The 27417-nt window shown below is 44.4% G+C and overlaps 1 protein-coding gene across 2 annotated transcripts in view; it reads right to left on the bottom strand.

Moving 5' to 3' along the window:
• LOC144492390 (lysophosphatidic acid receptor 4-like) overlaps window positions 1–27162 on the bottom strand; it is a 42860-nt gene extending 15698 nt beyond the window's left edge. The window contains exon 1 of one of the 2 annotated variants that reach the window (XM_078210397.1): window positions 26856–27162. The gene's annotated coding sequence lies outside the window, so the exon portion shown is untranslated. The remainder of the gene's footprint in view (window positions 1–26855) is intronic. The other variant, XM_078210396.1, reaches the window with a different exon arrangement.
• Between the last annotated feature and the right edge of the window lie 255 nt (window positions 27163–27417).

Genomic DNA, 27417 nt, shown 5'->3' with positions numbered 1-27417 from the left:
GAGTGGGGAAATCACCCCAGAAGAAGGTGTCCTCTTAAGCAACGGCATTCCAGAAGCGGGTGCAGGCATCTGCTGCTCTTGTAGATCCTTGTAAATAATTCCTTTGTTTTTCACTAAAAGTCTCCGAAAGTGCATCATTACAAGTGGCGACTTAGGTTTTATGTTCCTATTTGACTTGGGAATGTTTTGCTCTTGTCAACGGTTAATTAATCACTGGATAGGGTTGCCAACACTCCAATAGCGTCCTGGAGTCTCCTAGATTTAAAGATTAATCAATCAGAGTAGGAGGAACATTGTGCATTTGTATTCGTTCACTTTCAACGCTTTTGTTTGTCAGTTTTAAAAATATCGAGTGATGGATGGTAAAAAATAACTGCTTAATTGAGCAGTTTAACGTTGGAGACCATGTGAAGAAACTTCCAGGAATACAGTCAGAGTTGGCAAGTCTATCACTGGAGTACTGTGCACTAAGAAGTCATGCCACAGGATTAGTGACTCACTACCATTATTCAGGACAACTGAAAGGGTTATTTCTTCCTTAAAGAGGCAGGCTTCCTTCATTGTGCCATTCAGTTTGACAGAAGGGTTACACATTGGATTTTTAACTCACTTCGCTCCCTCAGACACCGAGTCCAACATTTGTGGCTTTTATTTCAGACTTCCAACATCCATCTTATTTATTCTTTGCGTGTTGCTTGGAAGGAAAAATTCTGAAGATGAAATCAACTCTTCAGCGACCCGGAGAGTGGTGAGACATTAGTCTCATCAGTCTCTTTTCTTGGAAATCAAAATTAAAGTGCTGGGCGTTGGAGGGGCTACCAATTTCCAGACACAATCAGTTATCTACAATCTCACCAGGATATTGGCAGTGAGCTCCGAGCGCCCCCACCTCATCCCAGCATCGGACCCCTTGAATATCCTAATCATGGACCCCATTGTTATAGTAGTAGCCCGCTACCAAATTTGGCATAAAGTGGTGAAGTGTGTGGCACACACGCTCCACTCAGTTTTTCTGGGTTTACAATAGCCCAACCAGTGGAGTTTTTTTATGGTATCAATTGAGGCCCCCATGGAAGGGCACTTTTTAAAAAAAAATGTGGTACCAGCAATACAGTGAGTACTCTATTCACCTCAAAACCCCTCCCAGGACACATGACCGCATATCATTAATTTATGAAGTCCCTGATTAGAAACATAGAAAAACTACAGCACAAAACAGGCCCTTCAGCCCCACAAGTTGTGCCGAACATATCCCTACCTTCTAGGCCTACCCATAACCCTCCATCCTATTAAGTCCCATGTATTCATCCAGGAGTCTCTTAAAAGACCCAATTGAGTTTGCCTCCACCACCACTGACGGCAGCCGATTCCACTCGCCCACCACTCTGTGTGAAAAACCCCATAACATTTCCCCTGTACCTCCCCCCCCCCCAGCACCTTAAACCTGTGTCCTCTTGTAGCAGCCATTTCCATCCTGGGAAAAAGCCTCTGAGAGTCCACCCGATCTATGCCTCTCAACATCTGATATACCTCTATTAGGTCTCCTCTCATCCTACGTCTCTCCAAGAAGAAAAGACCGAGCTCCCTCAGCCTATCCTCATAAGGCATGCCACTCAATCCAGACAACATCCTTGTAAATCTCCTCTGCACCCTTTCAATCTTTTCCTCGGGGCCTTGCCAGCTTTATGGAGGTGAGGCCTACTTTGCGGAGGTGAGGCCTACTTTGCAGTGAATCTTGGCCTGACCTCTTCAAGCGCATGTTCCCGGCATTTCCCATCAATTTCTGACTCTATTCCCATATCTCCCTCTTCTCCAGCCCACCAATTTGTTTAATGTATTAATTTTGAACAAATTGCATGTATTTTTGTTTCAGGCATTTCTACATAGTAACATTCACTACACTTATTTCTAAAGTGATGCACCAAATGAGGCATTTTGTTACTTCTTAACTGTAAAATTGAAATATGAGAGAAAGTACAGGAAATGAAACCACTTGCTCATCAATAGGCCCAAGAGGCTGTGAGATCGATAAACTAGCTATTTAAAGTATCTTCTGGAAGCTACCAGCATTAAACAATAGCATTTTCAAGAGAGGAGTGGCAAAGGTTTTTAGGCTTGTTATTTGAACCCGACTTTGATTGAGTCTATAGACTATATTATGATGTGTTTCTGTTGCAGAAATGGGTAAAATAATCAGTTTAGATGAGGAAGAGGAAAAAAATTTATATAGTGTCATTTCACATCCTCAGGAATTCTTAAAATGCTTCATATTCAATTACTGTATTCCCAATTCTTAAATGGCATTCACAGAAAGAATTTGCACATAGCAAGATCCCAAGGTCAGCAGTTGTGATGGTTCTTTATTGTTTTTTGGTGGTTTAATTGAAGGATGAACATTGGTCTAGATAATAGGAGAGCTCTCTGTACTTTACTGTATAGTAAAGTTTATTTATTAGTAACTTACAGTAATGCTATAATGAAGTTACTGTGAAAATCCCCTAGTTGCCACACTCCGGCACCTGTTCAGGTACACTGAGGGAGAATTTAGCATGGCCAATGCACCTAACCAACACGTCTTTCAGACTGTGGGAGGAAACCAGGGCAAACCACACAGATGTGGAGATGCCGGCGTTGGACTGGGGTAAACACAGTAAGAAGTTTAACAACACCAGGTTAAAGTCCAACAGGTTTATTTGGTAGCAAAAGCCACACAAGCTTTCGGAGCTCTAAGCCCCTTCTTCAGGTGAGTGGGAATGTATGGAGTGGAGTGGGAATGCACTTACCTGAAGAAGGGGCTTAGAGCTCCGAAAGCTTGTGTGGCTTTTGCTACCAAATAAACCTGTTGGACTTTAACCTGGTGTTGTTAAACTTCTTACTGTGTAAACCACACAGACACAGGGAGAACATGCAAACTCCGCCCAGACAGTGATCCAAGCCAGGAATCGAACTTGGGTTCCTGGTGCTGTGAGGCAGCAGTGCTAACCACTGTGTCGCCCACGTACTAAGGGTTCTTTTGCATACACCAGACTAGGTAGGTACAGGTTTTGGTTTAACACCTGCTTTGAAAAATAGCACACAGAACACCACATGCGCTGGAAACCACAGCCTTCTGATTCAGAGGTGGAAAGGTGTCCAACTGAACCAAGCCGACATATCGTTAAGAATTTTCCTACAAAACAAAGCTCGATAAATGATATTAATCAGAGTTAAATGCCAAATGCATTTGTATCTGATGGAGGCAAAGATAATGGCGTGGCACCCTTTTTAGCAACTCAAGCAGGGGGTCCGACTTGAATTCAGTAATAACAGAATCAACTTTTGATTCCAATTTCCACGCTTTCCTCACCTTCACATGGTATATTGGCAACTCCTTCCCTCTCTTCCCTAACTAGACACTGGGATAGATTTTCCCCTCCTGATGTTGGATGATGGATACCCACGTGGAGGCTTGAAAGACCATAATTATATTTACTGGGCTAACTAGATTGACACCATTTTCAATGGGCTATGAAATGTGTTGGGTTGAGACCTGACAGTCACGTGAAGTGATCGTGAGGTTGCCATATAGATGTCGGCTGCAAATGCAATTCTCCCCGACATTGGGATTTTCATTGAGGCACGTAGACTCCTGAAAGCTATGGGAATCACACCAGGTAAATTAAATAGTGAACCTTAGGGAAAACCTGGAGTGGAGTCAACAACCTTTTGACAGATAAGTTTACAAGTATTCCCACTTCAAATTCTGATGACGTAATGGCGTGCTGCAAATATTTAGCAATGTAATGCCTGTTCATAGGGCTCCACCCTTAAAAGACCAAATGATTGATCAGCATTGTGCAAATGTTCCCATAGAGTATTTTATCCAGTAGATAAAGTGCTCTCCTCCATGCAACTATAGTCTGCCTCTGATTTAAGTGGATACTGTGGTTTGGGTTTTACGTTGATTTAAAGTCCAGAGATCTTTTCAGACTCCAAGAAAAAAATTGAACAAATACCAGACTGAAGACTCTATTTTATTGAGGTCCGTAAAGTTGATCTATTCTGCTGTGCAATGTAATCCTATTATGAATGCTTAGGTGAGCTCCAAGACCTAGTAATAAACTTAGCTCATCAGGGTTGTTGACACAGATGTAGAAGATCTGTGTGCTCTGCTTGACAGTTTTATGAGCAGATAATAGGATTAAAAGGTTAAAGAGGCTCTTGAATGACTTTTTTTTGACTGATTAATGAGCACTTCAAGGGGACCTTCAATGGCTGTGTTTGACTGATAGTTTTATGAGTTTTTAAAGTGGGTTTTTTTCCAGCCGGAGTTTGAATTTCTGATTTTCTTTTAATTTGTTAACACTGGTCTTTCAAAGATGCAATTATACAGCTCTTGGCTTCTGCACACAGTTAATACTGAGTGAATGGTTCTGGAGTATGTATGGAGGCATTTAGGGGGAATGGGATATGAGGACTTGGGGGCCTAACAATAACAGAGAAAATTGGGCCCATGTCCCAGTGAATAGATGTAGGCCTTCTAACTTGCTAACCCCAGCATCAGCCACCTCTGTTCCCACATTGGGCCTTCATTGAGAAGAGGCAGTCATGACTCCAGGCTTACTCAGGCTCTGGAAGTATAAAGTTCCATGTGAATGGGCAGGCTTTCAGAAGTAGGTCATGCTTCTTGACTCAGAAGGGAAACTCTTGCCCTATGGCTATGGATAACGATATTCATTCTAAGCCCAGTGACCCTAACAGCTAATTCCTTTGCTGCAGTTTCTCCACCTCAATTGTATCTGTTATAACCATACCAATGTTATAGATGTGCCACATTTTATCCTCAGCTAAGAATTCCCTGCCACAACCATGTTTGTCCCAATTCCTGTACTGCTCTCAACCCTTCCACTCCCTCCCAGAACCACAATAAAAATAGTATACCATCCCCACTTGTCCCCACCTTCAACCTCATTAGCCTCCGAATTTAATGGATCATCCTGCACTATTTCTGTTACTCCCAGTGTGACGTTACCAAACACACACATCTTCCCCTGCCCTCCACTTTCAGCATTCCAAAGGGACAGCTCCATGTACAACAATGTAGACCACTCCTCAATCACCGCCAACATGCCCCCCTCCTCCCTCCCCCCCCAACCGCTTTCCTACACCACCTTTCCATGCAAGCTTATGAGATACAACACCTGGCGGCATGGTACCACAGTGGTCAGCACTACTGCTTCACAGCGCCAGGGACCCAGGTTCGATTCCCGGCTTGGGTCACTGTCTGTGTGGAGTTTGCATGTTCTCCATGTGTCTGTGTGGGTTTCCTCCGGGTGCTCCAGTTTCCTCCCACATTCTGAAAGAGGTGCTGGTTAGGTGCGTTGACCCGAACAGGTGCCGACTCGGGGAAATTCACAGTAACTTCATTGCAGTGTTAATGTAAGCCTTACTTGTGACTAATAAATAAACTTTACTTTAACCTCCTCCCATCTCACAGTCCAAGGCCCAAACACTCCTTCCAACAGGATTTACGTGTATATCATTCAATTTAGTGTACTATACTTGCTGCTCGTAATGCAGTCTCCTCTACATTCAAGCTTCCTCTATATTCAGGTGACCAAGCACAGATTGGCTGACAGCACTGCTGAAAACCTCCATTCAGTTCAGGAGCATGATTCAGAGCTTCGGGTTTCCTGTCATTTCATTCCCATTCTGGCCTCTCAGTCCTACTGTCCCAATGAAACCAATCTAATCTCCTGGGAAAGCACCTCATCTTCTGATTGGACACTTTGAAGCTTTGAGCTCAATCTGGAGTTCAACACATTCGTAACCTCTGCGCACCTTATATTTTTCTCCCCTCAGAAGGCAATTTCACTAATCCAATATACTCATTTAGACCCACCTCTTGGCCGAGATATCCTCCCCACCGCGGCGCATTTTACTGCAGCTGAGGCAGCTCGCCATTGTCGGCTGGGGAATCTTCCTGTCCCGTCAAAGTCTATGGCGGTTTGTATGGTGCATCCACCCCACTGCTGGGGAACCCGCCACAGGCTGTCTTCAGCAGGACCGGATGATCCCATCAGCAGGAAGGGCTGGAAAATCCCAGGCTTTGTTTAGATACTTGCTCCATTATCATCCCTTTCTGCCTTGTACCATCATCCCATCTGGTATTTAATCAGTCCTGCTTTCCACTATCAGAAACCTTCACTTTTGTTCTCTCCCACCCAGTGCACTTGCTTAAAACCCATAACATCTCTAATTTGTTTCCAGTTCTGATCAAAGGTCTAACATTAACCCAGTTGCTCTTTTCACAGATGCTGCCACACCAGCATTTCCAATACTTTGTCCTTGTAGGTCTAAGTTTATTTTGTTATTTTCGCAAGTAGGCTTACATTAACACTACAATGAAGTTACTGTGAAAATCCCCTAGTTGTCACACTCCGGTGCCTGTTCGGGTACACTGAGGGAGAATTTAGCACGGCCAATGCACCTAACCAGCATGTCTTTCAGACTGTGGGAGGAAACCGGAGCACCCAGTGGAAACCCACGCAGACACGGGAAGAACATACAAACTCCGCACAGTGACCCAAGCCGGAAATTGAACCCGGGTCCCTGGCACCGTGAGGCAGCAGTGCTAACCACTGTGCCACCGTGCTGCCTTGAATTTCAGAAGGAGCCTTTTGTCCAGGTTAATCTACTGCACATGGCAGGATTTCAGAGTATTGTAAATGTAGTACTTTGGGGAAGAAACAGCCAGGAGCTGGCAGCTGAAGGAAGTTAGTCAAGAGCAAGAACAAGAGTGGGGTTGATTTGGTATGGGCCAATTGAGTGCGGTCAGCTCAAGCTTAATGGTATCACTGACACATATGAGCCAGTCACAGTGAAACTGTAAGCGCCAAGTGTCAATGTCAAATGTGATTTTCAACATTAATAATACATGGTGCATCCAGTAGAAGCCAGCGGCCGTGGGAAGTTTCAAATGAACTAATGGAGGGCATGTGATCCTGTATAGATGGACGTTTTGCTGAATTGGGATTCTCCATAAAAACAGAACTGTATTGGTCACCATGTGTACTATTGTTTCTTCTCTGGTCATGTCACTTGAAGCGGCTCTGATTTTGATTATATTTGAACGCAACAGATGAAATTGGTCCTCAATCAAGCAGATGATATTGGCTGCCTGATTTTCACTGCACCCAAAAAATAGTGCACGTGGCTTGGTGATCACTGTTCATTTGGTGCTTTTACTAAAGACTGATTTCACCTCCAATTAATTATCTCTTTCCGAAAAACTTTCCTGACATTTTCTAAATACACAGATACAAGTCACCCCGGCATAGCACACACTTAAGAATTTGACTGAGTTACTGAAAATAGAAACAGCTGGCAGGAAGAGAGCAATTAATGTAAAATCCACGATAGCAAAATACTCTCGGCCTTTCAATGTTCATTTATCTTTGCACATACGCCTGCATATGTTCATCTTTGGTTTTATCATTACACAGGATTTTAGCACAAAAGATTGTTCACAAAATCCGAGATGCAAATATACGATAGGACTTTGTCTTTGTGCTCCAGTTCTCTTGTAATAAAAACAAACATGTTGTTTGCCTTCCTAATTGCTGCTGTACCAGCATTCTGAACTATTGTGTTCCTTGTACAAGTCTCTCTGAACATCAACGTTTTAATGTTGCATATCTTGTTAAAAATATTCTGCTTTTCTATTCTCATTAAAATGAGCAACTTCACACTTCCCCACAGGGAGAATTTAGCACGGCCAATTCACCTAACCTGCACATCTTTCAGACTGTGGGAGGAAACCAGAGCAACCGGAGGAAACCCACAGACACAGGAAGAATGTGCAGACTCCACACAGATAGTGATCCAAGCCTGGAATCGAACCCTGGTGCTGTGAGGCAGCAGCGCTAACCACTGTGCCACCGTGCTTATGTTCCCAGCTAGCATTGCATCTTAGGTACATTTCTCTCTGCCTAACCTGGATTGTGAGGCCACAGCACTGCTTTATGCAGAAATCCATGTTACTGACTGGCAAATTGAAAATGCCTCATTTATCCCTATGATTTGCTTCCTGTCTGGTGAGAAATCCTTTACTCATACTAATATAATACCCCAACTTCATGAACCCTTCTTGTGTATATTAAGCTTTTGTGTGGTACCTTAGTGAATGTCTTTTGGAAAACCAAGCATATGGGGTGGCACAGTGGTTAGCACTGCTGCCTCACAGCGCCAGGGACCCGGGTTCGATTCCCGACTTGGGTCACTGTCTGTGTGGAGTTTGCACCTTCTCCCTGTGTCTGCATGGGTTTACTGCGGGTGCTCCAGTTTCCTCCTACAGTCTGAAAGACGTGCTGGTTAGGTGCATTGGCCATGCTAAATTCGCCCTCATTGTATCCAAACAGGTGCTGGAGTGTGGCGACTAGGGGATTTTCACAGTAACTTCATTGCAGTGCTAATGTCAGCCTTATTTGTGACACTAATAAATAAACTTTAAAATTGTTTTACATATACAGACTCACTTTATCTATCCTAGTTCATTACATCCTCAAGAGCTCCAATAAATTTGTTAAAGAATGATTTCCAATGTGTTAAAATCATATGGACACTGATCAAACTATGATCTTATAAGTGCATTGTTAGGACTTCCCTAGAAGCAGAAATTCTTGAATAATAATATCCAATGTTGAAGTACCTCTGCTTCTTTTATGTATAAACTTGCAAGGAAAATGTTTGGAAGTGAGTCACTATCTAAAATACACAGTGGAGACAGGAGGCCCGCTTGCATGGACACACATCATCACAATCAAAAGATTACACTCTTTTAACATTTTTGAAAATAGGTTTGTTGTGCATGTCCTAAGTTGCACCAGATTCCAATCACCTACCATTCCTGTTCTCACTAACCTACAATGCCTCCCAGTCTGCTAACACTGCAATTTTTAACATTTCTATCCTTGTTTTCAGATCTCTGCACAGATGACCTCGCCGCTCCCTATCTCTGAAACCTCCTCCAACCATACACCTTCTCATGCTCCCTGCCCTCTTTCAATTCTGGCCTCTTGCATCTCCCCGATTTCATTTGCTCTGGTACTGTTGGCTGGGCCTTCAGCCGGCAAGACCCCAAGTTCCAGAAGTTTCTCCTTAAACCTCTCCACCTCTAAGATGCTCCAATACTCGGACCACACTTTTGATCATCCGTCCTGAAAATTCTTGAGGTTCAGTGTCAAAGTTTGGTTTGATAACTTCCCTTATACTTTTCACTGTATGTTAATACATGTGACAATAATAAATCAAATATAAGTGACCTTTTACTCATTTCAAGGTGCTATATAAATGCAAGTTGTTGCTAAAGTTGTCACCTCAGGGCATGTTCAGTTAGAACACTGTTCCTCTCTCTCGTTCCTTTCTTGCCAACTTCCACAAATAAGACGACACTTTGCTGAAACATTTCAGTTGCACTGTTAACTATCCCCACAGCATTGTGCTCCTGATTAGTGAAGGGCAATTGTAAAGATGAGCCCTGTTTATTTATTTCTATTGCACTCCACAGGATTCCTTGATGCCCCAGTTACCAGATGAACTCTACTTGGAAGCTATGGGTAAAAGCAAATTACAGCGGGTGCTGGAATCTGAAACCAAGAGAGAAAATGCTGGAAAATCTCAGCAGGTCTGGCAGCGTCTGCAAGGAGAGAAAAGAGCTGACGTTTTGACAAAGGGGAATCTGGACTCGAAACGCCAGCTCTTTTCTCCCCTTACAGATACTGCCAGACCTGCTGAGATTTCCCAGCATTTTCTCTTTTGGCTACTTGGAAGCTACTTTCCTCTGCTATCAACACTGAAGTCCCACTGACTTTGTATCACTCCCCAATTGGTGGAGGCTTGCACCATAACAAGGATTGATGAAAAACAAACATAAAAGAAAACCAGTTTCCAAAGCAAGTGACCACAAAATGACAAAGCATACAACGCTCCACATGTGAATCAACAGATCATTGCAGTTGCCTTTCAGATGCTGCATGTAATTATCACTTCAGTGCAGTCAAGTGAGGAAGAGAGGAATGCAAATCAACAATGTAAAAGTGGATGTGTAAATGATCACACTATAAAATTATTCGAGGCTTCTATTTTTGTGGCGCTGGTGCATTTTCTGGAATATTTTCCTTGGAAAGACAACCCTCATTCTAGATCTCACAAGCTTCCTTTTCTTAAATCAAATTTTGATTTGCAGTATTAGTACATGGTTGAGTTAAAAACCAATTAAACATTTCTTTATGGTGGGTTGTTTTATGTCAGGTTGGTGATGCAGTTTGCACATCATAAAGATGTGGAACAAAGCAACACAGCTTTTTTAAAATTAATTCATATGACATGGACTCTGCTGGCTGGCCAGCATTTATTATCTATACCTAGTTGCCTTTGGAGGGCAGTTGAGAGTCCACCTACAAATCTGCAGGATATTACTTTGGAAGCTATTCATCACTAGGTTTGTAAATCTCGGCAGGTCTGACAGCATCTGTGGGGACAGAATCGAGCTGTTTCGAGTCTAGATGACCCTTCGTCAGTGCTCTGTAGGTGCCCAAACCAAGCAACCCTTATCCACATGCTGCAAGATCTGGACAGTATTCACCAGTGTCACCATGAGGTGGAGCAGATGCCAGGTCTGGTAAGGCACCGTTGAACCTCATTTTCAGCGTGTCCATTATGTGTTCCATCAAACTCCAGATTGTGGCATAAGCAGGTGGCCGAGACTGATGTACAGGGGTCATCAGCCATTGTCTTTGTGGGTAGCCCGTGTCTGAGGTGCCAAGCCTGCAGCCTGTGTTGTTCCTGGAAGCTGGCAGAGATCAGAGACCTGGCGAGGATGTACACTTCCGGGGTATCTTCACAAACCTGTATGAACCATTTGTTAAAGTCGCAGACCAGCCGACCATCAAAACCTTTGCATTGGATTTCTTGTTACCAGGGAGATTTAAGAGCCACGCGAATGCAGTTGGTGGCACACTGCAGCTGTGGGAATCTGGAAGTCCCAGCACGTGCTAGTACTTGCTTCCTAGCTAGCCTGAGCTCTGTCAAAGTTGACAGAGTTGAGTGCCTTGGCAAAAATGGCATCCACGACCACCTGGTTACATTTGTGATGGAGGCATGCCAGATCTCCATTGGATCCCTGGAAGGAGCCACTGCTGTAGAAATTGAGTGCTGCAGTCACTTTCACTGCCACTAGATGCCCTCAGAGTCCCCATGGCACCAAATGCTACAGAAGCTGGCATATCTACGTGAGCAGTCCGCCTGATATATGCAGTCGTTAGTGACATCGGTACTACCTGCAGCTAAGCAAGAACATGTTCCATCTATAGAGCATGAAGGACAAATTCATCCTCCATGTGCAGACGCAGCCCCACCACCCCTTGTTCTTGTAGGTTCTGCTCCTGCCCCTGCCCCTGGTGAGCTAAGTGCCACCACCACATTTTATCTCGGTCTTCTCTCCTGCCTATAAGTAATGGGACAGACAAAGAAATGATAAGCCTTCATCTTTCTGATGGTCTCCTCACTGCTCTATCAAAGAGAGAGTAATTGTCTCCTGAGGACCACTCAAGGTCCTGACCACAAGAGGATGCCCGGCGTTTATTGAAGGTTGGCCAAACCCCCAGCCCCACTACAAGGTTCTTATATATAGCACTGTTTTAGCCCCATCTGGACACCAGTATTAGTTCTGGTCATTGTACTGCAGTTGCTTTGAAGAGGATACAGCTTGGATCAGCCAAAATGATATTGGAAATTAGGCATCAAAGCTGTGAAGGAAAAAAATACTCAGGGTTTTGAGATTCCAAATGACTCCAGGCATAGATACCAACCTCAGAACAAGGAAGGCGAACAGGCAGTTTTGTCACTGAATTCTAAAATTTAAGAAAAAGGATCAGGAGTAGGCCATACGGACGGGATTTTATGACCTTGCTCAGGCGAGGCTTATAAAATCCGGCCCAAGGCCAACGGAGAATTCTTCCTGCGAGCCTCAGAATCAGGGCGGGCGAAGCGGTCAAATTCCGGCCTATATGTCTTTGAGCCCGCGCCACCAATTCAATGCAATCACTGATGCGCTTATGCTGCAACTCCACATTCTTGCCTATTCCCCAACACTCATGACACCCCAAGAGTCCCAAACATTTGTCTATCTCAGCCTTAAACGTATTCAACTATGGAGCATCCACAACTCTCTGAGGCAGAACATTCAAAGATTCACAACCCTTTGAGTGAAGTAATTTCTCTTTATCTCATCAAATCATAGAATCATAGAATCCTACAGTGCAGAAAGAAGCCATTCGGCCCATCGAGTCTGCACCAACCACAATCCCACCTAGGCCCTATCCCCATATCCCTACATATTTACCCACTAATCCCTCTAACCTATGCATCCCGGGACACTAAGGGGCAATATAGAATGGCCAATAAACCTAGCCCGCACATCTTTGGACTGTGGGAGGAAACCGGAGCACCTGGAGGAAACCCACGCAGACACGAGGAGAATGTGCAAACTCCACACAGACAGTGACCCGAGCCGGGATTCGAACCCAGGTCCCTGGAGCTGTGAAGCAGCAGTGCTAACCACTGTGCTACCGTGCCGCCCCTATCCTAAATGATCATCCCCTTATCCTGAGATTGTGCCCCGGTGTTCTTGGTTCCCCAGCCAGGCAAAACATGTTGCACAAAGGGGCTGTAGAGGTGGATAGCATCAACAAATATAAGATGAATCAATTTTTGACATGACAAATAATGTGAGGTAAACGCAAGAGAGAAAATGAACCAGATGGAACTTGCTGGCCTTTTCTGCTGCTGCATACTCCAATGTCCCTATTTGTGGACCCATGTTATTGTGCTATTACCACAGCTCACATGAATGCGTGCTTGATAAACAATTCTATTTAAGACATTAATTACTGAGAAACTGGTCTGCATGCCCATAACGAGTGCAGTACAACCATCCAGGGTTTGCTATCACTGGCACCATGATAGTCCCTGGAAGTGGATAGCTGTGCATTGCCAACTGTCTCTATGCCAAGAACCTGCTCAGTTGGCATTGGTTGAAAATGAATGCCACTCACTGAAAAGTGAAGCTTTAACCTTGTATTCACTTTTCTGTTTTCCTTTCCTGACACCGCTTCACGTCGTTGTGAGGGAATGTGAGAACAGGAATGGCCTGAGGAAGGGTCGTTGGATCTAGGATGGAGAGTTCAAAATTTCCACTATCCTTGGTGTGAAGAAGTGTTTTGAAGAACCTAGTTCTAATTATTAAAGAAAAGGAAGACCTGAAGACGAGTATTTATATGGTGTTTTTTGTGCCAACAGACACCCCAAAGTGTTTTACAGCCAGTGAAGTATTTCTGAAGTGTTAGGGTTGTTCTGGACTTTCCCACGAAAAGGAATAATTTCCCTCGAAAGGATTTGATAGAGAGGGGATTTGGTAATTAAGTAGCTTCATCACTTCAATTACATCTCCCTTTAATCTATATTCAAGGAAATATAAAGCTGGATTCTGCAGCCTGTCTACATCATTTAATCCCTTTAGCTCCAGTACCATTTCCAGTGAATCTGTATCAAATGCAATGTCAAGTTAGGGTCTAAGAGTTCTGTGCTGTTGTATTTTCACTTTCACCCTTTGCGTTCTGGTACTCTTGAGATAAAAGCCATTCGGCATTGTCATTATGTTTGTACTTTACCACTGTGAGGGTGGGAGGAGGTCTTGTGGCACAGCGGGTAGCCAGAAACCCTAGAACCAAGTCCCACTCAAGGACTTGCGGGACTAAATGGGTCAGTCATCAACTTACAAATCCTTCTGATGCACCTATGTCTGGTGGTAAGAGCAGGAAAGACTTTTGGTCAGCTAGAACCTGCAGAAGGCAATGGCTGAGCACTGCAGTATCTTGCCAAGCACAACCATGGACGTGCAAGGTTGCCGACACCCTTTAAGGGCATAGAGTCATAGGATCCTACAGTGCAGGAGGCCGCCATTTGGCCCATCAAGTCTACACCAACCACAATTCCATCTAGGGCCTATCCCCACAACCCCATGCATTTATCCTAGCTAGTCCCCCTGACACTAAGGGGCAATTTAGCATGGTCAATCCACCTAACCCGCACATCTTTGGAATGTGGGAGGAATCCGGAGCACCCGGAAGAAACCCACGCAGACCGGAGACAGAGAGAGAATGTGCAAACTCCACCCAAGCCGGGAATCGAACCTGGGTTCCTGGCACTGTGAGGCAGCAGTGCTAGCCACTGTGCCACCCGCATGGTACCTGAAGAGAGTGAGAGAGACCTGTCCACTAGGTTTTTGGACCTAAACTCCAAGATGTCTCAGTTCCTTAAGTGCTTAGCATCATAGTATTAAAAATATACTCTGATCCATTGTTCCTGGGCCACAAGTGAATAAGTTTTCATATTGCCACCTCTGTAAAGTCAAATCGATTATTCAAAAGAACTAATTAAACCTTAAGGGAGCACAACATTGGCAGAGTCTTTCCAATGGGATTTGAACTAAGGCCCTATCTACCCTCTCAGGTGGGCATACAAGATCCCACGGCACCATTCAGAGAAGAACAAAGGACTTTGCAGTGTCCTGGCCAGCATTTTATTTTCCAAGCATTATCACTAAAACAGGCCACCTGAATTGCAAATTGAGTGCCACATTTCCGTGTGACAGTACATCAAAAGTATTGAACCTGCAAAAGGGACTAGATAAAGGCATGTTCTGTTTTTCTTTCCAAAAAGGAGAAAATAACATTTTAAGCTAAGAATCTGACTTTACAATCAAGATTTTAAACTAAATATTTGAAAAATAGATCTGGTTTGGTGGAGAAGGGCCAGAGTCCTCTTGAAAAAACAATTGGCAAACTTTTCTCTTGCTGGGGTCAGAATAATAACTGGAATAATCACAGAATCCCTACAGCGCTGAAGGAGGCTCATCGAGTCAGCACCAACCACAATCCCACCCAGACCCTATCCCCATAACCCCACGTATTTACCCTGCTGGCCCGGAGGGAGAATTTTGCATGGCCAATCCACCTAACCCACACATCTTTGGAATGCGAGGAGGAAACCGGAGCACCCAGAGGAAACCCAAGCAGACACGGGGAGAACGTGCAAACTCCACACAGAGAGTCACTCGTGCCGGGAATCTAATCCAGGTCCCTGATACTATGAAGCAGCACTGCGAACTACTGTGCCACCCTTTTCCACTGTGCATCAATGGAAAGGTTCACTGTCCCCTTTTCATTTTACTGTCGGGTGTGCAGGTTGTGTATAAGAGGAAAAGCCAATAAAGGTAAATAACATTTTGTGTCTCTCTTTGGGCAAAACAAGTGCCAGTGTGTGCGCAACAGTATATACAATACCCCTGTACATATGTATCCCTTGTTCTTCTAGTGGGCATGGAACATGAATGTAGAATCTATTGGAGTCATTGGACAAAGATATTTTTAACTTTTCTTAAAATAATTTGTATTTGATTTAGTGTCAGAACTTCAAGTCTGGATAGTCAGCCCAGCTGTGAAAGTGGTTTTATGTAGGTCATACAATATGAAGCAAAGGGGGCAATGGTGTTATATTCTTATTTTATATGTGATGCTCAAATTTTGAATTCCAAAAATATGATAAAATAGAATAAAATTATTTGTCAGCATTCCTAGGGTTAAATGGAAGGTGAACGTTACAAGTAGCTATTTTATTTAAATAACTGGAATGAGTCTAATTCCACAGAGTTCTGTACAGGATGCCCTGTAAATCACTCAACAAATTACAAAAATACATTTACTATTTGTATTACGAGGAAAAATGGAGTTTGCCATCTGTCCCTTGGAGAAAGTGAGGTTTGAGATTGGAATTATATTGTGGGTGGTCCATCCAGGCAGCAAGATGGCAATTGATATAATTGAGGTCACCTCAAGTTGGTTCACGAGTAGTACTTGCCCTATGCTTTTATGAATTACTGCACTAAGCATTGAAATATATAGTGCAGATATGCGTACAGCAATTGGCAGTAATTGCAAAATTTCCTTCCCATTTTTAAACATGGACAAAATTTGGCACATAAACTATGTAGTGGTTCCATGGTCAGGATAAACAAAAAGGTTTGAAAAGCATTTAACTGAAAGCATCCCTAAACTGATGGCAATTAACAACGTGCTTTATTATTCGCGTGCTCTCTTGTTAAGATTTGTTCTACCTTGGCTGAGAACTTCTGCAGTCCTTCCTGCATTCAAAGCCAGTATTGAGACTGAGCATTTTAGATGATGGAGGTGAATGCAGGTGGAAAGCAGACAGCCTTTCAAATTAATCTTTCTTTTAGAGTTTGACATGAAGTGACACATGGAATATCAGAGTGGTTTGTGTTCCCTTCAGTGTAGGAGATCAAGGGGTGGTTTGACCAAGGCTATAAAATGTTAAAAGGATTTCATCATAGAATCATAGAAACCCTACAGCACAGAAAGAGACCATTCGGCCCATCGAGTCTGCACCGACCACAATCCCACCCAGGCCCTACCCCCAAATCCCCACCTATTTACCCACTAATCCCTCTAACCTACGCATCTCAGGACACAAAGGGCAATTTTAGCATGGCCAATCAACCTAACCCGCACATCTTTGGACTGTGGGAGGAAACCGGAGCACCCGGAGGAAACCCACGCAGACACGAGGAGAACGTGCAAACTCCACACAGACAGTGACCCAAGCCAGGAATCGAACCCAGGTCCCTGGAGCTGTGAAGCAGCAGTGCTAACCACTATGCTACCGTGCCGCCCAATTTGATATGGTCGATAGGGAGAAGCTATTTCAGAAACAATGGCTGGGACTTTCTGCACCTGATTGGGAAAATCGCGTGGAGGTGTGTTTACTCATGGCGTAAACCCAGGACAAGCCCGACAATGGCATTTCCTACAGTTGGAAATGAGGAACTTAAACTTTTGTCAATTTGCATCTCATTATTATGGCAATATGCTGGATTCATCCCTCCACGGCACGAGATTTAAATCCCCAAAAGCGTTAAAAGTTAAAGTTTATTTATTAGTCACAAGTAAGGTTTACATTAACACTGCAATGAAGTTACTGTGAAATTGCCCTAGTCGCCACACTTCGGCGCCTGTTTGGGTCAATGCACCTAATCAACATTTCAGACAGAGAGGAAACCGGAGCACCCCGAGGAAACCCACGCAGACATGGGGAGAACTTGCAAACTCCACATGGACAGTGACCCAAGCCAGGAATCAAACCCGGGTCCCTGGTGCTGTGAGGCAGCAGTGCTAACCACTGTGTCACTGTCAGAATGGCATGATTCATAGCAGACTTTTAAAGGCGTGCACCCGGTGATCAAAACTTTGAAGGGAACCCAGAGGTGGATGCACACAACTTGGCACAGCGCTCACGAGCATCCCAATGAGGGGAAGTGGATTCAGATGGGGGGGAGGGGGAGTGGTCACGATCAAGTCTCCACACCGGCTTATTCATGGCTGGATTGTGGTGCAGGGGCAAGGGCAACAACACCAGAGAGATGGGAGGAAAGGGAATCTCGGGGAAGGGCAACAGTGCAAGAGGATGTCATGGCAGCACAGTGTGAAGATTGCATGCAAACACATGCCTGGGGAGTAAGGGTGTGGGAGGATGAAGAAAACGCTCAGGCAAATGGAGAACATGTCAAAGATGGGAACTCTTCCACAGCTGAGACCATTTAGATTAAGCTTAATTGACACACTTGGAGTCAAGCAATAGTGCCCTCCCAAGCAGCACTATCCTGAGAGGGCCAACGATTGCTATGGTGCTGCTAAACCAACGGCTGACTGGGTAAGGTGACCATGGAATATTGATCGAGGGGTGCACGCCTAATCACTTGCAGTATGTTTAAGAGACATTGAAAAGTCAGCCTTTTGGTCTGATCAAACTGCAAAGCTATGGCGTGCAGGCGAGGGCAATGCCTGCTATGGTGGCTACGAGAGGTCAAGCGACTGGATATTCCACAGTGAGTAGTTCACTTCCAGGCACCCCAAAGCCTTTCCACAGTCAACAAAGCACAAGCAGAAAATATTCTCCACTTGCCTGGAAGAGTGCAGCTCTACTGACACTCAAGTAGCTCAACACCATTCAGGACAAAGCAGCCCACTTGATTAGTCATTCACTTCCTTCACTGCTGATGCATCATAACTGCCTTGTGCACTGTCTACAAGATGCACTGCAACAACTCAAGGTTTCTTTGGCAGTATCTCCCAAACCCGTGATCTCTACCATCTAGACAAACATGGGCAGCAAGTGCATAGAATAATATCACCCGTGTTCAATTGTTTTCAGGTGGTGGGCATTAACTAGAGATTCACATCCCAATAAACAAGCATAGCCTAAATGTGGTTGCTTGGTTAGGAGGTGTAGGCTTGTGATGTGCAGCTTGTAAATAAATGCTTCTAAAAAGTGTGCAAGATTGGCTCCAGTTCTATCCTTCAACTAACTAACTAGCTTTCTGGGATAAAACACCTGACTTGGAAATATGTCGCAATTCCATCAGTATTGCTGGGCCAAAATTCTGGAATTCCATCCCTAACAGCACTGAGTGCACACAAGAAATAGAAGCAGATGTAGGCCACCAGGCCTTTTAAGCCTGCCCTATCATTCAATACGATCATGGTTGATCTATGCTGGCCTCAACTCCTTTTCTGTGCCATTTCCCCATAGCCCTCTACTCCTCGATCTATCAAACATTTATCCACTTCCATTTTAAATACATCTAATGATCCAGCCTCCAACACCCTTTGGGGCAGAGAATTCCAGAGATTCACCACCCTCTGCGAGAAGAAATTTCTATGCACCTCAGTTTTAAATGACTGGCTCTTTAACTTGTAGCTATGTTCCCTTGTTCAAGACTCTCCCACGAGTGAAAACATCTCACCATCCACCTGTCAAGCCCCCTCAGGATCTTATATGTCTGAGTAAAGTCATCCCTTATCCTTGCTAGCTTTTTGTGATTCATGCACTAGAACACATAGATTTAGATAATAATCTGCCTTTTGATTCCTACTAAAGCGAATGACCTCACCTACACCACGCTGACTACAGTGGTTCAAGAAGACAGTTCACTGCCACATTTGAGGGCATTTAAGGATGGGCAATAAATGCTGGCCATGCCAGCAATACCCAAATCCCCAAAACAACTCTCTAGCCATGTACTCCAAGATCTTCCTTACTGCATCTGCAAACTGTTCTTATGGTTTCAATAACTTATGCAGCAGCACAACAACCATCCCTACCCTAATCCCATCTTGTCCCCTCCCCACCCTAATCTTGAATCCCATCATCTTCTCCCGACCATTTTGCACTTTCACCAAATGTCCTCTTTTTTTAAAAAAAAACATTATACATCCATGTAATCAGTTAGGGAAGAACACGACAAGAGAGCAAAAGCCCATTGATGATAAGATTTACAGCAAACCATTAAAATCCTGAAAGTAGTTTAGCAGCTGTTCCCAATGCCAATCCTCCTCGATGCAAAATACCCTGCAATTTTTAATTTGGCCTCCAGCTATCTTTAGAGGCCTCCCACACCAGTCCAAAGTCATGATGAAAAGGGCCATTTATTACTCTGACATGAGTCCAGCATAAATACAGATCCTGCGTCCAAGTCTTACACTTCCCCCAGACCTAATTAGTCAATCACTGGCTGCTGGTGAACTTCTTCACAAACATGAAAGCCCCACATCTAGTGAATACAGTTCAGTATTCTTGGGACTGTTTGTCATTTACTGCTGAGAGACAGTCAGTTTATTCTCTTGATCTCCCACTACTATACAGAAACTTAAAAAGAGAAACAAATCCATTCTTGAATGGTTCCCAGTGTTGCAAATGATTTAAGGTAACAATCTGTACATACTGATCCAGCAGTGTAGATGTAAGCTGAGAAATATACATTTGTTTAGAGATTATTTGATTTGAATTTAAATGTATCTGCTTAATCCAGACAATGTACAAAACGCTCTGCTTAAGTTACCGCAAAGACTTTTCAAAAGTCCCATATTTTGCACATTCCAATGTTTACATTTCTTAAGGCATTAGTTTTCAAAGATATTTGCGGGGTTTAAAACACAATGGAGACCACGCACCATATTCCACAGCAGATAAAGTTGCAAAATCAATTTCATTCTCAGAAATCACACATTCTGCAATTTCCATTGATTTTGTTAGTAGGTTATTTATTATTGAGAAAAACAACGGTATGAGATTGACTTCTAGGCTAATAAAAAAAACAAGAGATCTCCCTCCTCAGTTTTCTTCCAAGGATTGATGTCAGTAAGATGCTGTTTAAATGCTACAGCTGCAAATGACTGCACTTCACTGCAGATTTAATACCATAAAGACAGAGGAGCAGAATTAGGCCACTCGGCCCATCGAGTCTGCTCTGCCATTCAATCATGGCTGATATTTTTCTCATCCCCATTCTCCTGCCTTTTCCCCACAACCCCTGATCCCCTAATTATTTCTAGCTTTACAGTTAGTCTGGGATAGAAAATGGATATCAGTACTATACACCACTGTATAGTAGTGGGAGATCAAGTTAGCACTGCTGCTTCACAGCTCCAGGGACCTGGGTTCGAATCCCGGCTTGGGTCGCTGTCTGTGTGGAGGTTGCACATTCTCCCTGTATCTGCGTGGGTTTCCTCCGGGTGCTCCGGTTTCCTCCCACAGTCCAAAGATGTGCAGGCTAGGTTGATTGGCCATTCTAAATTGCCCCTTAGTGTCCCGGGATGCATAGGTTAGAACAAAGAACAAAACAGCACAGGAACAGGCCCTTCGGCCCTCCAAGCCCACGCCGCTCCCTGGTCCAAACGAGACCATTCTTTTGTATCCCTCCATTCCCACTCCGTTCATGTGGCTATCTAGATAAGTCTTAAACGTTCCCAGTGTGTCCGCCTCCACCACCTTGCCTGGCAGCGCATTCCAGGCCCCCACCACCCTCTGTGTAAAATATGTCCTTCTGATATCTGTGTTAAACTTCCCCCCCTTCACCTTGAACCTATGACCCCTCGTGAACGTCACCACCGACCTGGGGAAAAGCTTCCCACCGTTCACCCTATCTATGCCTTTCATAATTTTATACACCTTTATTAAGTCTCCCCTCATCCTCCGTCTTTCCAGGGAGAACAACCCCAGTTTACCCAATCTCTCCTCATAACTAAGCCCCTCCATACCAGGCAACATCCTGGTAAACCTCCTCTGTACTCTCTCCAAAGCCTCCACGTCCTTCTGGTAGTGTGGCGACCAGAACTGGACGCAAATATTCCAAATGCGGCCGAACCAACGTTCTATACATCTGCAACATCAGACCCCAACTTTTATACTCTATGCCCCGTCCTATAAAGGCAAGCATGCCATATGCCTTCTTCACCACCTTTTCCACCTGTGACGTCACCTTCAAGGATCTGTGGACTTGCACACCCAGGTCCCTCTGCGTAGCTACACTCTTTATGGTTCTGCCATTTATCGTATAGCTCCTCCCTACATTATTTCTACCAAAATGCATCACTTCGCATTTATCAGGATTGAACTCCATCTGCCATTTCTTTGCCCAAATTTCCAGCCTATCTATATCCTTCTGTAGCTTCTGACAATGCTCCTCACTATCTGCAAGTCCTGCCAATTTTGTGTCATCCGCAAGAGGGGTTAGTGGGTAAATATGTAGGGATATGTGGATAGGGCCTGGGTGGGATTGTGGTTGGTGCAGACTCAATGGGCCGAATGGCCTCTTTCCGCACTGTAGGATTCTATGATTGACTGTCTCTCAGCAGTAAATGACAAACAGTCCCAAGAATACTTAACATGCATGTTACATAAGCATGTAAGTACCCTGATCAAATGGGGCAAAGCTTTGGGTTAAGGTAACATGCTGACCTAGTTACATCACTGGAATACAACCTGCAAACTTTCTAGGCACTCTGCTGGTTTGGGTAGGTGCCTCAGTGTGAGTAGGGAGAGAAGAGGTAACATTGAGGCAGGTGGAATAAAAATCGGGTCACTTCTTAAAAAGAGGCAGGCAATGGCAGAGGGATGGGAACTGACGCAGGAAGTCAGAGGGAAATAAAGTGGGGACAGGAACAAAAGGCAGTAAGGAGAAAAGTGGAAGGCAGTGGAACCAAAGACAAAAAGCAAGAAGGGCCACAGTACAGAGTACGGGGACTGTGGAAAACTCAGTGAATGGGCTCAGTAAGGCTAAGAGAAATAAAACACAGGGAGAGTGTACAAAACATGGCAGGACAGATGGTCTGAGGTGTGTTTGCTTTAACGCAAGGAGTATGACAGGTAAGGCGGATAACTTAAAGCTTGGATTGCTACATGGAACTATGATGTTGTGGCAATTCGGGAGACTTAGATGAAAGAAGGGCAGGATTGGCAGCTGAGCATTCCAGGATTTAGATGCTTCAGGTGAGATAAAGAGAGTGGCAAAAGAGGTGGGGGTGTTGCTTTACTGATTATGGAGAATGCCATAGCTATATAAAGGGAGGACACCTTGGTGGGATCATGCAGTAAGACCATGTGGGTAGAACTCAGGAACAGGAGCGGTGCGATCACACTGTTGGGGTTGTACTGCAGACCTCCCAACAACCAGCGTGAATTGAAGGAACTGATATGTCAGCAGATTATAGGGACAATGTAAAAACAACAGGGTTGTTGTGATGGGCAATTTTAACTTCCCCAACATAGACTGGGATTCCTTTAGTGCCAGGGGCTTGGACGTTTGTTCAGTGTGTCTAAGAATGCTTCTTGAGACAATATGTAGATAGTCCAACTCGGGAGGGGCTACCTTAGACCTGGTTCTGGAAAACAATCCCGGACAGGTGATTGATGTCTCGGTGGGGGACCACTTTGGGAACAGTGATCACAATTCTGTAAGTTTCAAGATACTTGTAGAAAAGGATAGTAGTCCCAGAGTGAAAGCACTAAACTGGGGGAAGGCTAACTACAACAGTAGTAGGCAGGAGCTAGGGAATGTAGACTGGGGGATAGATGTTTGAGGGTAAATCCACATCCAATATGTGGGCTCTTTTTAGGTCAAACCAAATAAACAAACTCAAATTAAGTCAGGACAAAGTAAAAGGGGCAGCTCCCCAAAAGGAGGAGGAACGGCCCGAACAAAAATCAAAGTACAAAGGAAACTTAAAGACATCAAATTAAAATGTGATTATGAGGGTCAATAAATCACCCCAACCCCTGCGGTGCCCAACGGGCACGGAAGGCGTCAACCGCGCCCATGGACACCGCATGCTCCCTCTCCAGGGACACCTGGCCACGAACATAGCCGCGGTAGAGGGGCAGACAGTCAGGATGGACGGCCCTCGATCGCCCGCTGCCTGGACCTGTAAAGGGTGCGTTTCGCCAGGCCCAGGAGCAGGTTCACGAGGAGGTTGCCATCCCGACCCTCCCCTCTCCGCACCAGGTGTTTTTTAAAAGTCAGTTGTTAACAATTCAGGACTTCCTTGTAAAAATGAAGGATAACGATGTCAAGATTTGGGAACCCTGGATAACAAAAGAGATTGTGAGTTTAGTGAAAAAGAAAAAGGAGGCATACATAAATTTCAGGAAATTGAAAACAGATAAGGCTCTTGAGGAATCTTGAGAAGATAGCAGGAAAGAGCTTAAACAGGGACTAAGGGGGGCAAAAAGGGGCCATGAAATGTCCTTGGCAGGCAGGATTAAGTAGAATCCCAAGATATTTTATGCGTATATAAGGAGGAAGAGGGTAGCTGAGGAAGGGGTGGGCTGTCTCAAGGATAGTGGAGGGAATTTGTGTGTGGAACCAGATGAGGTGGGTGAGGTCCTTAACGAATACTTTGCATCAGTATTCACAAAGGAGAAGGATGTCGTGGATGATGAATGCAGAAAGGAGGATGTTGACGTTCTAGGTCATGTTGAGATAAAAAGGGAGGAGGTCTTCATAAAATCCTACAGTGCAGAAGGCCATTGGGTCCATCGAGTCTGCACTGACCACAATTCCACACAGGCCCTACCCCCATGCATTTACCCTAGCTAGTCCCCCTGACACGAAGGGAAATTTTGGCATGGCCAATCTAACTGACCCACAAATCTTTGGACTGTGGGAGGAAACCAGAGCAGCTGGAAGAAATCCACGCAGATGCCAGAGAATGTGCAAACTCCACACAGATAGTGAACCAAGCCGTGAATCGAACCTGGGTCCCCAGCGCTATGAGGCAACTGTGCTAACCAGTGTGGCACCGTGCCAGTATTGGAAGTTTCGAAAAACATTAAGGTGGACAAATCCCCAGGCCCAGATAGGGTCTATCCCAGAATGCTGAGAGAGGTGAAGGAAGAAATTGCTGAGGCATTGGCCAAATTTTTGCATCCTCTTTAGCCACGGGTGAGTTACCACGGGATTGGAGAATAGCTAACATTGTCTCTTCTACCCTTCTTAAACAGAGGAACAATCGGGAAAATTACAGACCTCTGAGCCATACATCAGTGGTGGGGAAATTACTGGAGAAGATTCTTGGGGACAGGATGTACTCACATCTGGAAGAGAATAGGTTTATTAGTGATAGGCAGCATGGTTTTGTAAAGGGGAGGTCGTGTCTCACAAACTTGACTGAGTTCTTTGAGAAAGTGACAAGAAAAGTTGACCAGGGAAGAACAGTGGATGCTGTATACATGGACTTTAGCAAAGCCTTTGATAAGGTTCCTCATGGCAGGCTGATACAGAAGGTGAAGTCATTTGGAATCAGAGGTGAGCTGGTAAGATGGATACAAAACTAGCTTGGGCATAGAAAGCAGAGAGTAGCAGTGGAAGGGTACTTCTCTAACTGGAGGTCTGTGACAAGTGGTATTCCACAAGGATCAGTGCTGGGGCCTTAAGTGATTTGGAGGAAAATATAGGTGGTCTGATTAGTAAATTTACAGATAATACAAAAATTGGGGCAGTAGCGGATAGTGAGGAGGATTATACAGCAGGATATAAATCAGCTGGAGATCTGGGCCAAAAGATGGCAGATGGAATTTAACCTGGACAAATGGGAGGTGATGTGATTTGGAAGGTCTATTGCAGAAGGAAAGTAAACAGTAAATGGTGGAGCCCTTGGTATAGGAATTGGAAAATCATGTTGCAGCAGCATAAGACTTTGGTTAGGCCACATTTGGAGTATTGTGTACAATTCTGATCACCACATCACCAGAAGGATGTTAATGTATTGATTAGGGTGCAGAAGAGATTTACCAGGATGCTGCCTGGTTTTGAGGGTATGGACTATGAAGAAAGGTTGAACAAACTTGGATTGTTTTCGTTGGAGTGTCGGAGGATGAAGGTGACCTGCTAGACGTTTACAAGATTATGACAGGCTTGGATAGAGTGGATAGTCAGAGTCTTTTCCCCTGGGTCAAATGGTCAATTACTCAGGGGCATAGGTTGAAAGTGAGAGGGGGAAAGTTTAAAAGAGGTGTATGGGGCAAGTTTTTCCACACAGGGGGTGGTGAATGCCTAGAACGCGCTGCCACAGGAGGTGGTGGAAGCAGATTCTATATCAACGTTCAAGAGGCATCTGGATAGATACATGAATAGGCAGGGAATTGAGGGATATGGACCACGTAGAGGCAAGAAAATATATGAGAGGCATTTGTGTTGGCACAAACTTGGTGGGCCGAAGGGCCTGTTCCATACTGTTCTTTGTTCATAATTTGCCCTTCCAGATTACCACTATGCATTGTCTGTATTTGCTAACAGTCCCAATTATAAACCGCAGCCATCAGAATATCAGTGTCAATGGTAGATAATAAGAGCAGAAAGACATGCATTTGTATAGCACCTTTCGTAACCCTAGGAAGTCCCATAATGCCTCACAGTCAATAAAATGCTTTTGAAGTGTAGTCATTATTGTACTGTTGGAAATGACAACCAAGGTCCCACGGATAGCAGTTATGAAAATCTAATTTAATGATGTTGACTGAGGGATAAATATTGGCCAGGACAACAGGGATAGCTCGCCAGCTCTTTTCGGAACTGTGTCATGGTATCACCCATTTACACGGGACTTCAGCCTAATATCTCACCCAGGACACTGTTGCGTTGTAAGTTGAACATCAACTCCAAAGCAACCCATTTCTAGTGTGTAGACCTGCAGTGGTGTGTGGAACTGTCAAACGTACTAGTCAATCTGCATTCTCTCCAATGCTCTGTATGATAACACAAGAGAGTGCAAACTCTATTTAGAAAAAAGGGGAGAAAACAAACTGTCCAGATTTTAAAAGAAAACTAAATGCTGGAAACCTGAACCAAAAAAAGACCCAGGAAAATGTAAGAAACTCAGAGCAGCTCAGTAAGAGTCAGAAGAATCCCATGCCTCGGATTTAACGTATCTCTTCTCCTTGGAGACTGGATGGAACTTGTTCATTTCCAGAATCCTGGTACAACTGTGTGACTGTCAACACCGCTCAGAGTGGGTGGGCAGTGAGTTTTAGTTCAATACCGTTATAAAAGCACATCCTCACACACATTCTCCACTCAGATTAAAAATCCTGAGCTGCCGATTCCAGTGGGAGAAGACAAAGCAATCCTTTGCTTGCAAACTATGCAAAGAGGGTGAAGGGACCTCGCTGAGTTGGAGAGATTTTTTTTCAGACACATTTCTGTACAAAGGGTTACAGCTGGGTCCCGGGGTTAGATTGGGATAAATCAGTAACCGGAGACCATGTGGATCAAAGGAGTTACCATTCTGCAAAAAAAAACAGGGGGAGGGGGAAATCGCCCCAGCAATCATGAAATGTCCTTTCACGAAAGGCTGAAAATAATGAGGACTTACTCAGAACTGGGGTGGGTTATAAAAAAAACTTACCGAGCAAGCCGGGCTGTAGTTTACCTCCAGTAACTGCAAGAGCCTGTATTCATGTAGCTCAAGTCTCAGCACTTTGAGTGCATGTCAATTTCAGGAAAGAAAATAGGTGACTTCAAGCTGTTAGGGTTCCCCCTTTCGTTTGCTCCTGGCTGCGATTGCCACACCTTGCGGCTTTGTACGGAAACACAGCATTTCCTTGTGGCATCTTTGAAACAAGCTCCTAAAAGCTGCACAAGTTCCGAGCAGCGTTTGGAGTTGAGGGCAAAGATTTTTCACTCTGCAGTGTGCAGCAGCAGTCCCTGTGTGTAACTCAATCCCTGTCCAGCCCAGCACTCTACTTCCACTTCAGCACACCACGATTGGTCACACAGCAGACTGCCCCCTTTCAGATAGAACATAGATGGTTTCACTTATATCAGTTGAACCCCTGAGGAGCTCTCCTCCTGTCTAATACACTGTTAGCAACAACCCAACAGATGCGTTTTTATTTATTCTACTTAAGGGAAAGGCTGAAGATCTAACAATGGTTTAAACCACTACCCACGAAATTTGATTTGATTTG

This window comes from Mustelus asterias, chromosome 4, assembly GCF_964213995.1.
Source record: "Mustelus asterias chromosome 4, sMusAst1.hap1.1, whole genome shotgun sequence".
Taxonomy (NCBI): domain Eukaryota; kingdom Metazoa; phylum Chordata; class Chondrichthyes; order Carcharhiniformes; family Triakidae; genus Mustelus; species Mustelus asterias.
This window is presented reverse-complemented; position numbering and strand designations above follow the sequence as displayed.